The 12706-nt window shown below is 39.8% G+C and overlaps 2 long non-coding RNA genes across 2 annotated transcripts; one reads left to right on the forward strand and one right to left on the reverse strand.

Moving 5' to 3' along the window:
• The first annotated feature begins 1909 nt into the window (after nt 1–1909).
• On the forward strand, nt 1910–3161 carry LOC123969934. The gene is made up of 3 exons (XR_006824823.1): nt 1910–2502; nt 2593–2804; nt 2929–3161. It is a non-coding gene; the product is annotated as an uncharacterized LOC123969934 (long non-coding RNA).
• Nucleotides 3162–4836: 1675 nt separating this feature from the next.
• Nucleotides 4837–10051, reverse strand: LOC123969935. The gene is made up of 3 exons (XR_006824824.1): nt 9480–10051; nt 9354–9402; nt 4837–9279 (listed from the first exon to the last, which is right to left on the reverse strand). It is a non-coding gene; the product is annotated as an uncharacterized LOC123969935 (long non-coding RNA).
• Nucleotides 10052–12706: the final 2655 nt, after the last annotated feature.

Raw genomic sequence — 12706 nt, forward strand, 5'->3', positions numbered from 1 at the left:
TGGCGTGTGGTAGCTCGTTCCACCATCGTGGTGTCACAGATGAGAATAGCTGGGACTGGGATTGCTTTGTGTGAAGGGATGGCAGAGCCAGGCAGCGTCAACCAGTCTAGATTACCATACTGCACGTTACACTGCCTTTAACCAGTCCTCTCTCTTAAGCCTACAGTTAGTCCAAAACTCACCTGCTCGTCTTTTAACTGGAACTTGCAAGTGTGAACACATCACACCTGTTCTGGCCTCACTCCACTGGTTCCAGGTCCAGGTGCATATACTGTATTTACATTGTATTTTACATTATCGGTCACTGTAAATATTGTTCCTGTTAAGACTGGATCCCTTCCTAATCTCTTCCCAATGTAAGTGATGGGGGACGAAATCCAAAGTCCTAGTTCAGTGCGAAAAGTTCCAAAGCTTATCTTAAGTTAATATGAAGCTACAACAGCCTACTGTATCAATTAGATATCCTCCAAAGTTAAATTAATTAATTAAAAATAAATAAATAAATAAAAAATAACAAAAAATAAAAATAAATAAATAAATTCATTAAAAATAATGAACGTATCATTTAAATTTGCATTGGCCAGTTAACATACAACTGTTTCTACGCCCCCCAGGATTGGAGTATTACCTACTTTGCCCAGCTGGTAATTCAGCCACATGTCTGTATGTCAGGTTTAGTTCCATCATTTTGACAGTCCTCCAGATGTGAAAAGGGGCACCTTGACTAAATAATTAATATCCATAGCCTAAATATAGAAAACACAGAATATTTTATGAAGGCTGCTCAAAAGAACTTTATTTCAACTTTATTTAAGGAATACTTAAGTGAAGACTGAGTTGCCTGTCCAGTGGTAGAAATGAGTGGAACTACAGTAGCATGCAGATGTTTAAAAGGATGACAAGCAGTTTGTAATATCAAGTTTCAGAAAACATTTCCCAGAGCTTCATTTGAAAATGAAACATGTAGTATCAATACGTCATACTGCTAGAAACTTCTATTTAATGGAGGCTGCAAAACACTGTATGTCTTTTATCATCGAGTTTGGAAAGTCATTATAGGAAGAAGATCGGCTTATCTAAGCAGCAATTAAACTAAACAAACCATGATTAAAGCTGGAAATAGTCTTGTCTTATAATTAATAGATTCTTATTAATAAACCCATCTGACCGGTAGAATTTTGTACACTAATATGAAGTCCTTTCTAAACAGAAAAGTCACACAGGCAAAGACTAATTTCACTCAATATTTGTGTTGTTATGCATCAAAATGAAAAGTGAGCACAGTAGTATCACACAAATTTCAATTAACAGCAGAAGGATCATCTTTCCCCCTGACAGCTATGGGAGCTAACTTGCATAGTTGTAGCTTTAAGTAGCTCAATCTGGAACACCAAATTGCAGAAGATGCTTTTTTTTCCTACTAAATAAAACATTTAGTACATCACCAAATAAATATTTGATATAGCGGTCATCCCTCCTGGTTCACCAATATTGTATAATCAAGTTTTACAAATTACATTTTTGTTTTCAGATGTTTGGGACATTGTAGTGCTTGGTATTAAAACATTTACAAGGTTGTTTATTTGTCATTATACAGCACAAGATTGTATAATGAAACAAAATTTGTAGTTACTTCTTGCTACAAGTGAGCATTCAGTGTAGCCTATTTTAAAATATGGTAACATAAAATAAAATAAGTACAGTTATTTATATACAAAGGCTATTTACTGATAAATGTGGTATACACCCAGAACATTCTGTAGTGCATTTTTTGAATTTGCATCTGGGTGAATGTAAACAGCAGCAACAAGATGATAATATGGTTTCATCTTCACATTAAAAAGTCTGACATTGACTGTGTTTGTGCACCAAGCCTCGTCGATAAAAAACACCACCTATCAACCTGCCCCTCTCATCAGAAGATCACCAGCAATCTTTACTATCTGAAGAGCCAGTTTTGGAGAGAAAGGGGGAAAAAACCTGTTTGGAGAAAAAAAAATAACACTTTAAATGCAGGTACCACAGCCAATTAGTCTAAGGGGCGGTTTCCCAGACAGTGTTTAAATTAGGCCAAGACTGGGCCTTAATTTAGAATAGTTAATCACTGCTCAATAAACGGCTTTCTGAAACACAGACTAATTAGAGATTAAGAACACCTGGATTATGAAGTCTTGAACTAAAGTAAACGAGATTAATTTAAAATCTCCTGTGCAAGTCTGAATTAGCTGGACTGAGGTTGCCTGTAAAACCTAGACCCCAGAAAAGCCTAAAACATAAGGAACTGGAGAAGTAAATTCAAGGAAAACAATGGCAGCAGAAAAGAAAAAAAAATTTTCAGTAAGCATGAGAAAAGTCTTAAAGACAATAGTATCAAGACACCCAGGCATTGAAGACAAACGGCACACATCTGCTGTGGAATCAAAAAGGAATGCATGGAAATTCATCTGTAATGAATTTAATGCAAATGAACAAACATCCATAAGAACAATACAACAGCTTCAGGTAAGAATTGTCAACTTTTATTACCTTGATAGCTGTATTTTATTACTGTTTTGTAATATCAATGGATTGACACTACAGTATTCAATACAGGTTTTGTGGAAGAATATAAAAGTCAACCCAAAAAAAATTGCTGCAGAAGCCCAAAGAGAGGTTTAAGACTGATGGAGGACCTGCAAATAAAGCTACTGATCAGTTGGATGACTTACTGACAGAATAATGGAGAACCAGCAACCTTTGGAGAACATACCAGATGATGACCATCTAGACAGTTCAGATGAGGGATAACACGAATACTACAATGGGTATATTTTGGCATTTCTTACTCAACTTTCAAACTTCTCTCTTTCATTCTCTTTCATTTGATGTGAAACATTTCTTATTTAATGTGTATTTATTTGATTAAATATTAACTGTTCTTGTTTCAAGGAGAAAGTCAAAGGGACATAACTGAAGTGATGCAAGGTAACTTACCCTCCACATCCTCAGAAGCTAGGGTGGCAGTGTCTACCAGTACTGGTCACCAAAACAAGAGTCCCAATCCACACAAAGTTGGCTATTGAATTTCATGAACACAAGTTGAAGTACCTTAGGGAGGAGCATGAAATGAAGATCCAAGTAAAACTGGAAATGAAGATGAAAGAAAGAGAGATGCAACTGTCTCATCTCACAACAATGTGTGAATCTGAAATGTCTTATTAAATCGTTTTGGGTGTTTCTTTAATATATAGTAATTTGCTCATTATATGTGAAAATGTATCAGATCCCAGCAGAAGTATGAAAAGGTAATGTCAAAGGTGACACAATGCAAAAGCATCTCTGTAGGAAAGTCCTTCTGTGTGGTCTGTTGAAAATGGTGGTACATTTAGATTGTCATCCTCCTGTATCGGGATCTGGGCATCCATGCTGTTTCAGGTAGTTGTGAAGACCTGGTGTTGCAACCATAACAGTGCAGCGTCTTCTCAGTTGGAATCGAAGTTTTTTCCGAAAGAGACTCTTCCAAACCCCAAACATGCGCTCTACTAGTCCCCTAGTACGCATATGAGCGTGGTTGTAGTGCCTTTGCTCAGTAGTTGTTGGGTGCAAGTATTGTGTAAACAGGTTTCTTCTGAGGATACCCACTGTCACCAAGCAATATTCCCTTGTGATCTCCCCTTTCAAACTGAGATCACATGAGTTATGGAAGATCCAGGAATCATGAGTTGCACCTTTCCAACATGCAACAATGTTTGAATACTGTAACTGGTGAGTGCATACACCTTGGACATTTATAGAAAACCAGTTCTTGCAGTTCCTGTATTCCTCAGCATCTGGAGAAGAGGGACATTTTATGGGAATATGGTGTGGTGTAGCCTGACCAGAGTGGCTAGGATGGTGGTAGGTAGGCAGAGTCAAACATCATATGTTCCCAGAGGTGATTGTTTAATTTACAGTGGTCTGCAGTACACAGATAACTCAACAAATGGACTTAAGAAAACTCACAAACTCACAAACTAATAGCAACACTAACAAAAGGCATGCGTGCACAGCCTCACCTCCCTACCACCAAAAATCGCAAAGCTATGAGCACCTGCAGAACTGCTACAGGCCATCCTCTTTGGGTAACAGATGAAAGCCTGGGTTCCAAAAGTGAAATAAGCTCCACAGCAAGAACTTGTCCAACTGGTTGTATTCATTGTTCTTCACTGACATACTCCAAGTAATCCATGTGTCTTCTTTAACAAACAACTGAAGTTTAACGTGCCTCTTGGGTGGTTTAATTTAAGCCTCAATTTAGTCCTTAGGTATTTCTAATCTTCCTTCAGGAAATCAGCTTAGTTTATCCAGGAATAGGCCAAGTCTAGGACTATTTTACAACATGACCAAGAAAGCAGATTTCTGTTAGTCTGCGTTAAACGGCCTTTTCAGTCTAGGACTAGCCTTAATCTCTGTCTGGGGAACCGCCTCTAAATTAGCTTTTCAACAATACTAATAGGTCTAAATGACCATATTTTTACCACAAGAGGGCAGAATTAGGCCTATGTCATTTTCTGATTATTTGGCTACTTTAAGTAACTTTACATTTCCAATGCAATGTTTTGGTGCAAACATTCTAGTAAGCCAGCAGGATTGGTGGTGAAAGCATACAAATCTATCCCACACCATTAAATACTCTGTTTTCCCCTGAGATTTTTCTTTTTTGGATTTTGAATGCAGAGCTATCTGAGAACAGGCTCACTCAAGACACCACTATTGAGTTCAGCACCAGGATGTAGCATGATGATGCACATTTTAATTGACAAATTATTCATTTAAATTTTTTGACAAAGTTGGGGAGCCACTAGAGAGGGGCTACAGAGCCGCAGGTTGCAGACTCCTGCACCAGACAAGACCAGGACAACAGGGGCAGACAAAGTAAAATAGGAAACATGAAACACACACCTCCAGAACCGTAACATAAGACATACAGGTGCATCTCAGAAAGTTAGAATATTGTGGAAAATTCATTTTCAATCTTTTTTTAATCTTGATGATTATGACTTACATCTCATGGAAATCAAAAATCCATCTCTCAAAGTATTTCAATAAAGAACGTATAGTACAGAAATGTTGACCCGAGAGAAGCCTTTAATCTCAGTCTGGTTCAATACACACAACCACAATCATGGAAAACTTCAAGACACTCACTGCCACCCTCCACGATGAGGGTAAACCACAGAAAGTCATTGCTGAAAGGGCTGGCTGTTCAGAGTGCTGTATCAAAGCATATTCATGGAAAGTTGACTGAAAGGTTAAAGTGTGGTAGGAAAAGGTACACAAGCAATAGGGATGACCTTGAGAGGATTGTCCTGCAAAGCCAATTCAAGAACTTGAGGGAGCTTCGCAAGGGGTGGACTGAGCCTGGGGTCAGTGCATCAAGAGCCACAACGCACAGACGTGTTGCTTGAAGTTCAGTGTGAAGTTTCCAGTCAGTGACGGTTTGGGGTGCCATGTCATCTGCTAGTGTTGGTCCACTGTGTCTTCAAGTCCAGAGTCAGTACAGCAGTCTACCAGGGGATTTTAGCTCCCTTCATGCTTCCATCTGCTGACGAGCTTTATGGAGATACTGATTTCCTTTTCCAGCAGGACTTAAATTACTAGAAACTGATTTACTGACCATGGTATTACGGTGCATGGTTGGTCAGCCAACTCACCTGTCCTGAACATATTGTCAAGAGGAAAATAAGTGACCAGACCCAACAATACAGATGAGCCAAAAGGTCTGAATGATTAAGATATGCAACATGGACATCAGTAGGTTCCTCATTTTGTCTCATTAGGTAAATCTACTTTTACAATAGCTGACCTGTATGTTGCTGAGGACAAAATGAATATGACGTTGAACCTCCATAATCACATATCCCACGCTCTACTGAAATTACATTGAGCCCTCTACTGATCCAGTCTTGGATCTATTGTCAGCAAACACTGAACCACCATCAATTCAGAGGCATCCTTACACAGTTTATGCTCAGCTTGGAAAAAAAATTTGACCACTATCACCCCAAAAAACAGAGGGTGCACTAATCTTTTCTCTCAACATTCTGGTGTTGAAAATAGTGTAAATACATTTACTGCTGCATTTCTGTGTGTATAATTATTCATGCTACATCGTTATCTTGCAAAGCGTGAATGACCTATTTACTTCAAATCCATTCTCTCTTCAAAGACTTGGACTTCTTTAAGTGATACTCAGGAAGTTGTGATTCATTAGAATTCAGTGCTGTATAGTATGGTTCTCCCCATATTGTGTGTTGAATTTATAACACCTTTCTCATTCCTAGTCTGTTTTTCCACACAGTGCACACTACAAAAACACCAGTCTATGTTTTTTTTTTTTAATCCAGACACCGCCTGCAGTTTCATCAATTAGTTTCAGCAGAACTTACTCAGAGAAATCTTCTCCCAAAAAAAAAAAAAAAAAAAAAAAAATGGAAAGCGAACCACTCAAATACTAATGGACACTCAAACAAAATTACTACTGGTCAACTTGAAATTTACAAAATGGCCATTCAGATAATCCTGAAAAATACATTGCTACAATTCAAGTTCTCTTTTAGTATCATCTTCTCAATCTTACGTCATTTCTACATTTAACAGACACATCTTGCATAAAGCTGAATACAAAGAGTGACTGCATGATCAGATAATTAGCCAGCAACAATTTTGATCAGTTTGTTTATTCTTTTTTGTAATAATATTGAACAGTCTCCATTTCCAGATTCTTAATGATATTTTTTGGTGTTAAATGATAACCTGAATCTTGAGCTAAGCAAGATTTCCTTTTACTTTACGGTGTTTTGTGGAAAGTGTGACTATGCATAATGTTATTCCATGAGCAGCACTTAAATATAAAGTGGAGCTTTAAATTTGGAGTTATGGAATCATAAGAAAATAAAGATCATTTAATATAAGTCCCACGCTATGCAAATTGTTAAGTAAGGTACACGAGGTAAGGGAACAATCAGGGTTTCTGCAGGTTTCACATGGTCAAATTTAAGACCTTTTTAAGGCCATTATGAATGAAATTTTAAAAACTATCACGACTTAAGAAACGCATAAAAAGGAAATGCAGTCACACAATTACTTTCAGAGTAAATCAATGTTTTCAAATTAGGGTTGAGAGGGGTCTACAAAATTGGCATTGGACAATGTCAACAATGACACACCGGGATGGACAATGACACTGATAAGCTACGCAAGTGTGTCTTTTTGGTGACTTTATAAAACTTAACCAACTGCTGATGGAGAAACTCAGGGGAGAAGACAATAATAAGCTAAACTTGCTAAATAAGTCTACTGGGGTTGAATTTTAACCATTATATCTGGGAAAATTAATTTTGTTAGTTTTGATGCTCTCCACAGTGATTTTACAGTCATTGCGCCTCACCACCTTATAATGGCAGGAAAACACATGAGCTCAGAATCATTACAGATAGGACTGTTCATGTTTGCCTTTTGCATCTTAATTTACTGCTTTATACATTTGTAGAAATTAATATAAATAGGCAACATGTCTTACTATAAGAATCTCATTTGTAGCCTTCATCAAAATCCAAAAGAATAATCTCATTATCTTAAAAGTACTAACATTAGTTTGCATCCTTAACTTGCTTTGACGTTACTAACCTCAGTGGGTCACTCCTTTTTTAATTTAACTTAACTATCAAGATGTACAGTAGGACAGAGCTATAACCTGACAAGTTAATGCTGATCTTGTCCTCCGTTAACTTTCACCGTCACTTTGACACACTCACATTTGCTCATCCTTTGAACAAGGAGAGCGAGACAGCCATGTGTTGTGTGTTACTGTAGTTTAGTAATCATTAATGATCGTGTGAAATTTTAGTAGTGGCGCTCATTCATTAAGCAGTGACAGTAGGCTTCAAATACGTTGCTAAAGACCGTTCTAAGAACCGATAGAGTTGCACTTTGCCATAGCTGAAGACGTTATCTGTGGTACTTATATTTGGACTAGCGACAAAGAACTACACCGCCACGGGAGGACACACACACCCGAGCACTGCAGGGGTATTTCAATGAGCATTAGAGTTACATGGATGTTGGAAAATAAATACCCGTTTGAAATTATTTAAGACCTAAAACAAACTTCAGCAAATTTAAGACTTTAAGGCCTTAAATTTTGATTTTGAAATTTTAGACTTTAAGCCCCTGCGGAAACCCTGCAGGACGTCTACCTGACAGGTGCTGTTATCAGAGCAGCTCCTTTAATCTGGAGGTCTCAGTGTTTGATTGTCCGAGTGACAGAAAGTGACAGTGAATCTCAGGAGGAAATATTCTGACTGCAAAAGTATGGTGTCTGTGTGTCAGGTAATAAATGCTTCAGCTTCTCCAGAACAACAAAAGTCTCTTCCCAAACAGCTGGAGAAGTGAAGCAGGTTAAACATTTCCTCTTCAGACTGGAAGCTGAGCAGGAAGCTAAACGAACTTCTTTTAGTTCAATTTATAGAAAGTAACAGGCAGCTTTATTTTATTCCAGCCTACCTGTCCAGCTGGGAGAAAAGGTGTTCAGCTCTATCCTGAACATCTGTATTTGGGTCACACATGCCGACCTGTCAATCACAAGGTCGCCTCGCCCTAAAGCCTCCCCTGCTTTCTGGTCTATTTTCCTCTAAATGTGCCAGAGCCTTACAGCGGGACTTGGGAGGCTTGGTCTGGGAGTACTCGTACTCCTCCACCCGGGCGAACCGGTGGCTGAACATGTAGGAGGAGGAGTCAGCTGCCGCAGTGATGTCGCCCGTCAGTGCGCGCATGTGTGTGTGTGTGTTTGTGCGCACACCTCATCACAGCTGGCTTGAGTGTCCTGCAGAGCCGAAGGATCAGGGTCTGAGTGAAGATTGGCAGAGACAGACACAATCAGCTATCAATCCCTCCTGAAGCAATCAATAAGGCTGTGTGTACTGACACCTATTCTTGGTGTTGCTCATGCTCAGCTTCAGGTTGTCCATGAGCTCCAGGATCTGAGCCAGTTTACTGCTAGAACTGCGAAGACTGAGGACAGAGACACAACCGCTGTTCCACAGGTACCCGGAGCCCGTCCTCACCTCTGTCCTATCTGTCCATCCTCACCTGTTCCAGTCTGTCCTGACCTGTGTCTCTTGCTAGGCTGGTTGTTCTTGATCAGCTGGGCCTTTGTGTTCTCCCAGCGTGTTGTCATGATTGGACACCCAGTGTCTCAGGATGCTGGTGGTGAACTGGTCCTCAGGGTGACCGGGACGACTCACCATCTCCTCACTGGGCCTGGAACATACAGACAGACGTTAACGGGGACCAGGAGTCTCTAAGACGAGTGTCTAGGGGTGTTCCTGTCGTACTTCTCTCAGCAGAGCAGCAGCAGCAGCCAGGACAAGGCCTCTGGGTGTTCTAGGAACACACAAAGACAAAGGAGTCAGAGGACTGATCAGACTGACGACAGGGACCCTTTCCTGGACACCACTCACCTTTATATTTAAGGTGCTGCACGTCTCCAGGGGGATGCTGTGAGCCAGAGCTGTACTGCTTGAAGGTCTCCCCGTCAAGAGACTAAACTGTGGATACACAAGAAAACGCAAGGACAGGCGCCCTCTGAGAGTGTCTCACTGAGGATGTTGAGCACAGAGTTCTTCCTGAACATCACCAGGCTCCCCATCATCATGTGGCACATCAGCTCCCGCAACAAAGAGAGACCCGCTTACTGAACACAACCTGGAGCAGAACCAGCCTAAAGGTTCTGCAGAGGCGAGTCCTGATCAGCTGTTACCTGTGTGGAGTCTCATCTGGGAACTGAACCGAGAAAAGCATTCAGATCTGGATCTGTGTATCGGTGTAGAGGGAGGGGGTGAGGTAGCACAGCAGCCAGACGTCGTCCTCCTGACATGCCTTCAGCAGTCAGCACGCAGACCTGGTTTACACACTTAGCACTAGGGATGGGGACTGCTAATTTTTATTGATACCCTTATTGCGACTGCTTAACGATCCGATTCTTTAACAATACCACTGTCGATACTTCAGTATTATTTGGTGACGGTTATTTGGTAAGACCAGACCCAACGGGCATGAGGTAGACCTGCATGGTATGAGGAAAATATTCAATGTGCGATAACATTTTTATATCATGGGAGGAAATATCTAGAAAACTTATGAGTTCTGTGTCTTTTCTGCAACTTTATAAAACATAACCTACTGCTTATGGAGAAACTCAGGGGAGAAGACAGAGAGAGGCATGGAAAGCTGGTGTTTGCAGTGAGAGACCAGAGGTAAAGGTGTGAGATTGAGTGCAGGGAGAAGTCGAGGCAGGTGCAAAGCAGGTACATTTAGAAATAAAAAATATATCCGTGGGGATTAACATGTTCTTGCAGGGTGTAAAATGTAAAAGTTCTCCAATAAAGAAATATGCAATTCCACTTAATTTTGGAAGATTACCACATCTGTGAACAAGTAGAATAAGATTTTGAATAAACTACACCCAAAAGCTAAACTTGCTAAATAAGTCTACATACAGTAATGAGCATAAATGTTGTTTGTGAAGCAGTGGATAAGACACATGCCTTTGGTGTGAGAGACCTGCGTTCGATTTCAACTGTGACACATCAATGCGTTCCTGAGCAAGACACTTAACTCCTAGTTGCTCCAGAGGAGTGCCAACTTTAACATATACAGTATAACAACTGTAAGTTGTTTTGAATGCATGAGCATTAGTTAAATGACTGAATGTATTTATTATACAAGTGGAATACACTCCACCTGGTTCACTTTACTGGCCCCACTGCCCTTTCAGCGCTAAGGTCTGCTGACTTTGCTTGGTGTGTATGAGGCAGATGCTGCAGCATTAAATTAGATTAACTTACACCAAAACTTAAGAGACAAAAGAACCAGTAACAATGCATCAATACCAACATTACAATCTTTAATAAGCCCTTGACCCCATTCAATACCCATCCCTAAAAGAAACATAACAGTTTATCAAGACCACCACATATAGCAATGTTTCTTTAACTTAACATTACTGAGACAAGACTGTCAATTTTACATTTACTCATTTCATAGATGCTTTTATCCAAAGCAACTTACATTTCAGGAACATACAAGCATTAACAAAGCAAGATTAATTTAATTTTAGCTAACATGAATGCCAAACACATTTGAAAGGGCTGTGAAAGTAAATCAGTAAGGCAACACTACCTACTACTAAACAGGCAGTGACTTATTCATGCCACACTAATTTGCTACATCCTTATAGGAATGCCCGTGTGGATGTTCAGCATGGATACCTACAGTACATCAAGCTAAAGTTGTTTAACGTTAATCAACTCCTCACTAGTGGACATTTTAACTGATATATGGAAGATTGCAAATATTACAACTTCCAAGATGATAATGTTAAGGGTACCTCTTGCCAACACGGTCTAGTTTAATATTAACTAGTAAGTTCCTTAGCTTCTCAATTTAATTGAAAGGTTACATTTAAGCCCCGTGACCCTGTACACAGGATAAGCGGTTGACGATGGATGGTTACATTTAAGCTAGCCATCAACTCGGTCACGTTAGCCCTTCGGGAATTTAGTTTAGAAATCCAGTCAGCTAGAGTTCATGGTGAACATCAATATCAAGTTATTCTACAACACTGCTTCTGTTAAAATACAAAACAATGGTTTAATAAGTAGGAGAGAATCATTCTGATTCAGCAAAACCTAAGACAGGTTAAAGAAATTTGCAGGATGTCCCTGCATTTTCTTTTCTTGTCAATGCAGTGGTCCGTGTCCATTTCTCAGGTAAAAAACCATATTCTTTTTGCCATGTAGTCAGCCATCCTGCTTAAAACAAGTAATTGATGCATTTTTTCTGTCAGTGCCTAAGTTGGACAATATTAATCTGCATACATTTATGTGTTTGCAGGTGTTTGCTGGGTTCATCGCTTTACAAATGTTGAACCTATGCAACCAATTCTGCTACGAGCTTGAGAGATACACACCACAACTGATTCCACTGTACAGGCAGAAGGCCAAGAGAGCAGAGACCCTGCAGAGATCCTCAGGATTTATGACCTTCAGGTGAGTTTAAGATTACCTTTGCCATAGAAATGTTGATCACATGATGGTCAGTCAATACAAATTGGGACCTTTGTACTGTAATAGTGAAATTTGATTATGATATTGTCTTGTGATGACTAGGAGTATAGAGACATCTACTTTCAATTGTCATTTCTCATTTGCATTTATTTTTGTAAGTTTTCCGGTACATGATCACTTTAAAAGCCGGGCTTATTTTTAAATTCCTGGGCTGCCCTGAACACTTAACCCAAGACAGAAAATCCTCAATTTCCCTCAGATTTTATGTGCTGAGCATGACTTTTTATTTTTCTATCCATCCAAGAGACCAACTCTATCCATGATTGTTCGCCATACGGTCTACTGACAGTTGCAGAGACACAAACAGAGAGAGATGTACTATAGGCCTTCTCCACAAGCAGCTCACCTGCGGTTGTTACCACAGAATCGTGGGTGAAAAAGTTCAAAACGCGAGCTGTGTTTTTTGGGCAGTAAAACATACGGCTGACAATGAAAGTTGAAAGCGGACAGATAGCAGCCTGTATGTGTCTGTCGCTGTATGATAGAGAAAGAAAGAAACTGAAAAGGGCGGTGCAAGCTGGTGTGTATGCAGTGTTGTGCGGGACAGAAATGTAGGTGCT

The sequence above is a fragment of the Micropterus dolomieu genome, linkage group LG04 (assembly GCF_021292245.1).
Source record: "Micropterus dolomieu isolate WLL.071019.BEF.003 ecotype Adirondacks linkage group LG04, ASM2129224v1, whole genome shotgun sequence".
In the NCBI taxonomy this organism is placed as follows: Eukaryota; Metazoa; Chordata; class Actinopteri; order Centrarchiformes; family Centrarchidae; genus Micropterus; species Micropterus dolomieu.